Source organism: Squalius cephalus, assembly GCF_949319135.1.
Source record: "Squalius cephalus genome assembly, chromosome: 4".
Lineage (NCBI taxonomy): Eukaryota > Metazoa > Chordata > Actinopteri > Cypriniformes > Leuciscidae > Squalius > Squalius cephalus.
In genome coordinates this window covers 12,056,614-12,062,633 of record NC_137125.1, presented here as the reverse complement: position 1 = coordinate 12,062,633, position 6,020 = coordinate 12,056,614, and positions in this window count along the sequence as shown.

Genomic DNA, 6,020 nt, shown 5'->3' with positions numbered 1-6,020 from the left:
TGGATTGTTTATTGTGTTCATCATTCACCATTTGGATTACGTCACTCACCCAGCACTTAAAGGACACCTCTCCAGCCTCACATCCATCACCACCGCGCTGTCCATCGAGGTCCCTGTGCCACTCTGCCGCCACTGTGTTGTGTGTTTGTTTAAACCTGACTTTTCTGTGAACATCCAATAAATCCATTTTACTTGCATTATTGCATCCTCATTTCTGAGCTTCACAGTTGTGACATGTTGTGAGTGAGGCTTCTTTGGTGAAAAACACCCTTTAAAGTGCAAACTTATTTCTTTACACACCTGGACTTTTGACTTCTAAGCCTTTTCCTGTATTTTATTTTAAAACTTGCTCTGTGGACTGATTTCAAAGCCCTCGGAGACTCTAGGTCGTAGCCGTGATCTTCCTGAATGCAGTCACATTTTGGACATATAGCAGTTGAAGATTGTCATTATTGATATCCACTGTTACAGCAGAGTCAGCTTGACAGATGTCCTTTTTCCCATTGGCATCTTCAGTCAGGGTGGTATTACTTTAATCGGCAGCAGATTTCATGCTAAGGTGGCATTTGTCAACTGGGGAATCCTCTTTATTTTCCCGACACTTTGCACAACAAAAGTGAGGAGCCACTTAACTTTACTTTACTTCTAAAAATCTTCCTGTTTAATGTCCGAAGGGACCATCTGCAAAGTGCAAAACCCGAAAAGCGCTACTACAAAAATAGTCATTGACTTCAATGTTACATACTGTCGTGCCACCAAATTCATTTTACACATCAATGGTCTCCTACTGGTCATCAGGGGCGGATCTACGGGGTGGCAAAGGGTGGCAGTTGCCACCCCTGGGATACAGTCTTGCCACCCCTGTTGCCACCCCATTTATAAATCAGATAATATTTTTTAAGTATATTTTATGTTCATAGCCTACACGTTGAAGGCCAAGGAGACCCGCACCAAACTCCTCTCAAACAGAAATCGCCGATTTAGAATCCCCTCCCCCTCACAATGGTTTCACCCATCACCAGCACGGCAGCGACCCCCGCGAAATTTCACCACCAGTGGCAGCAGGGCAGCTGCACAGTGCATCTGTCTGCAGTACGCAGTGTCTCGGAGAAGAGAGGCTGATAAGCAGTAGCAGTGAGTTTAGAGGCAAGTTTGACCCGACTGTTGCTAAACTGCGGGACGCGTTTGATAATAAAAGGCTATTAAAAGTACCAAAATTGACGCAATAGGCGCTGTTCCAAATGCGGCGCGCGCTCCGAAACACACCGCAACGAGACAAGCAACGTATATTTTGGGCTTCGTTTGCACATCTAAACGATGAAATATGTCAAAATGGCTGTCTTGGAGATTCACTTAAACAGTTTATTAACTTAAATACAGTTTATGTCTTAAATGGGCGTAAATAGTTGGGAGAAAATATGATGCGTAATAAGATCTGCATTTGGTCTTAAAGAGGCAGCAGTCTAATAAACCTGCTGACGATTGCTCCATTAATATGAATCAAACAACAAAAGGCAAAGAGAAAATCAGTCACAGCTCTGGAATGATATAAGCTTTAATCTATGTATGATAAACTATGCAGTGTAATTTTAAATCTGACTTTATTAGATGTCTTTTTAGCCCATATTACTCCTGAACAGTATAATGTCAGTAGACATTACTAAAATTAAAGCACTGGGTATATAATTTTTATATTTGTTTAATTGTATACTTTTTTTGTTTGACCATGTGTTTGGTGTCCTATGTCTTCTGACTGTATATAAAACACAAAAGCCTGCACCCTTCTGCATAACATGCATGTTTTATTTGTTTTGTTAAAGCATTGCTTTTTCTTTTGCTATAGATATTTATTTTACATTTCAAAATATAAAGCAATATTAATTGTGTTCTAAATAATTTTTTCCCCCTTTTTTTAATATAACAAAAAGAACCGATAAGAATACCGTTAAAGTACCGGATCAATAAGTATCGGTAAGAGTAGTAATACCGTTAAAACCTTAACGATACCCATCCCTATATTGGCAGCAACGAATTAAAAGTTATGGCCAATTTAACTGTGATTAAATTCAGTATATATATGTCTGCCATATGTTGCCACCCCTCAAAAATTCCTGCCCCCCTCTCGCCACCCCATAAATATTTTTCTAGATCCGCCCCTGCTGGTCATACTACAACACTTAGCTTGATCAAATGTGCTTTTGCATACATTTTATGATTCATAATAATATATATAATTCACCATATACTTCCTGTAGAATTTTACTCATTTTCTTTTGAAGATTCTTCATCCATTCTTTCTGGTAACAAAGGAGATCTCTGCAGAACACAATGTAAATGAAAGCTCTAGCATTAAGTTCTGCCAGGAAAACTTAATTGTTACGTCACTCTACTTTTTATCTATCCAATCACATTCCAACACTTGTGGTATAAAAGATCGGTACTTACTCATGTTTGAGTTCGCAGATGCTGACGCTTCAATTCACCACCATCCTCCCCACCTCCTCCAAATTGAATCCTTCCCTCCATCCTCCTCACCACCACCACCAGGATGGTCCCTTCCATACCTCACGGGGGTCGGCTGCGCCCCTGCCTTGATCTTCAGGCAGGATATGCAGAGTCCGGACCCTCAGATTGCGAGCTACGGACGGGGCCTACGCCAAAGAACTTTATTGCTTGCTGGGTTGCTAATAAATGGATAATTGTCACAGTATTTATTCTCCCGAGTCTTTCTGGTAGAACTGCATCTAAATGCATTCGTTTGGTTTGCAACCTACAGAAGGTCAGCACAAGTATGATGCAGCAACAAGAGAGAGGTAGCACTGAATGCCATCTTGTAGAAGCTCTGAACAGAACTCTTCAATGTAGATGCAGTGACTATGAGACTTCATGGTTTGTTTGTCAATTTTATGTATACAGAATTTTTACTGTTCTTGGATGAAAAGCACAAGCTTACAGTTTACTGAACATCAGCGGTCTTTGAATGTTGTGATTTGTCATTGACAGCGATAACATGGCTAGTGTGAAGAAAAAAGTGGATACGTTTTGTTTTATTTTGACTAACACAACGCAAAGCCAATGTGTTTGTTATGCATGTAATGTAGTGGCAGTCTGTAAGCCTGATAACATCAAACAATGCATCAATAATAACAGTGCAATGTTTCAATGCGTTGCACAGCAATTATCCATAACATTCTGAGCCGCAAACAGAAGCTAATATAATTGGTAGCAGCTTACAAGCACTGTATAATTCATAAACCAGTGTTGTGTGCCAAACTGTCTGGAAAAATGAAAGGTAATGGATAGTGTGATGAGGCTGATAAACTTTATTCACGTGAGTTCTGGTCTGCAACATCACTTTTTTGAGCCTTTGCTGGAGGAAATGACAGCAGAACAACATGATTGTTTGGGAGACTGTCTGGATCTGATTTGTAATTTTTAATATAAGGATGAGGAAACAGTTGAGCAGGTTTAGATGATGTATTGATAAAAGAACAAGCCGCAGAGGTACAGGTATGTCACAGGTAGATATCAATTACAGGCAGTAGAGGCATTAGTCTGGAAAACAAGAAATACCATAAAGGATAGTGAATAACAAGAATAGCTGGGCATATATAATAAACATTCATTGGTACATAAAAGGCAGCCAAAGCATACTAAAACCTCATCAGTAACATTTCACCATGGAATATACAATCCAATAAAGGCCAATAAGGTATCACATTGTACATTATAGACCATAATCAATCATCTAACATGATAAACATCACTCTATATATAGATAACACAGCACATCAGATTGTAATCGCTCGTTTGGTATAAACAGCTCAAAATATTGAATTCACATCCCAAAGGAATCATCAAAAAACAGTGATATACATTTCAATAAAGAAGAAATAATCACATATGGAACAGTGTCATTAAGTGGCAAACACAGAAACTGGGTCAACTTACTAATGCAGGGAACAGAATCAGACCAAACCAAAAACATTGGCTTCATTCATGAAACACAAGTGTTTTTTGTGTAAATTGTTCATAAAACTGTTCTGACTTAAATTGTCAGATTCCTGAATATTGTTGTATTTTCAAAATGTTAGTTGGTACAAAAGAAATTTACACCTGCTCCCTACCTCGTGCAAATGGTGCATAAAACATTTGAAAGTTCTGGGGCGTTTTATTTTGGCAAACTGATGACGCTGCATTTTGATAATTTTTTATTTTTATTTTTAGCTTAGAGTTGAAAACAGTTCAACTTTGGTTAAAAACTTGTAATTTTTTTTCCAGTTTAACGTATGAAAAATATTTAACGCAATTAACGCAACATCTATTTTGGTGTTTTTCTAATGCCCCATGTCCTTTCTTTTTTGGACCACAGAAGCAAAAATTTAGAAAAATGTCCTGTTAAAAGTTTAAAAAGTTTAAAAGTTTAAGTTTTAAACTTTACAAAAAGAATACAAAAGTATCATAAAATGATACAATGAGACGTGCACCATATGGAAAGTGTTCAGAGAGTGCATGTGAGCTGTCAGTAGCCGCTCACGCATATACACAAATCTGTGGATGCAATTTACAATACATGTCTGAAGATTTTCACTGTGAGGAGGATATGTATTTCTATGCTCAGCCGTACCTTTATGAACCAGAGTACTGGAAAATCAAGCTTAGAGAGATAGAAGAAGCTGAGGCAGAAGCTACAGTCAGACAGCACGTATACACAAGACCCAGTGGTGTTCATGTAGTCAATGCCAAGAGAAGAAGAGAGCCTGTACTGGGATGGGATGTTCCCGTTTCAGTCGAAGAAACCACATCTTCACACAACTGATGACCCAGACATTCCGCCTCTGTTAAGCTAGACTAACAGAAACAACAACTGAGGGCATGTCTGGACATGTGTGTGTGACACAGTTATAAATAACTAAATACCAATCTCTATAAACACAAACATAAGGCAAACATGCTTACTTTTAGGTCAATGACAAACACCTCAAGGTAACTTCTGCAGCAAATAATCACAGATAACAAGAATAAATGTCCTTTCAGGCAGAGAAATTCCTGAGGTTTTTGAACGATAGCACAGAGACGGCATACATACATTTTTTAGTGATATCATATTTCATCTAAATGATGTTTTATTAACAAACTTTGGGAGGAGCACTTTAAGATAATTAACACGAGTGGAGAGCACTCTGCAATCAATGACAAGAGGTATATATATAGATTCAGCAATATCACCTCAATCCCTTGACAGTTTAGCAGCAGTTTAGTAGCTTCTTGGTTTGCCACTCTGCTACCATGTCTCAGCGACTAAGCTCTTCATCTGACGAAGAAGCAAACATTACCAGAGATGCCTCTTCGCATTCCGCCGGTCCCATGACCATTCCTCCTACGCTGGACATCGCACCTGAGCCCCAGGCTTCTTCACGTGGCCGCACACCGGCCCGAACAGCCCTGCGCTAACCAAGACGTCGAGGCCAGTCTTCGCCGCCCGCGGCAAGACTTCCATCTTCCTCCCCGGCCTCCTCCTACCGCTCGGTCGTCCCGATGATCCCACCTATCGGGAAATGGACCGTAGCTGGATTGAGGCAAGCGCTGGGTAATTCAGACATACAGGCTTCGCGAAAAATGAACAAAGCGGAGCTGTATGATCTCCTTGCAGTCAACTCCCAAGACGACCTACAGGCAGAGCAAAGCCCGCAGGGCCCAAAAGTCGCCTGCCCTGTCACCACCGTCGTTCTCCCACACAAGATCCGGCTCGCTTCGCCCATCGAGCCGCAGCAACAGGCCTTCAGCAAGCCTGAGCCGTGCCCCAGATTCCGCCGTTACAGGGCCACTCCCACCTCTGACGAGGTCAAGCCCTCCACCACAGCTTCTGCTGCCGCAGAGCCGCATGCACCCGGGGCCAGCGGCCTCCCCACAGCCTCTCAGTTCTATACTCACGCTGTTCATAACCCTTTTCCTTTTCAGTGGCCTCCAGCTCCAGTCGCAGACACTAGCGCGAGGCTATTGCCGCTAACATCACAGGC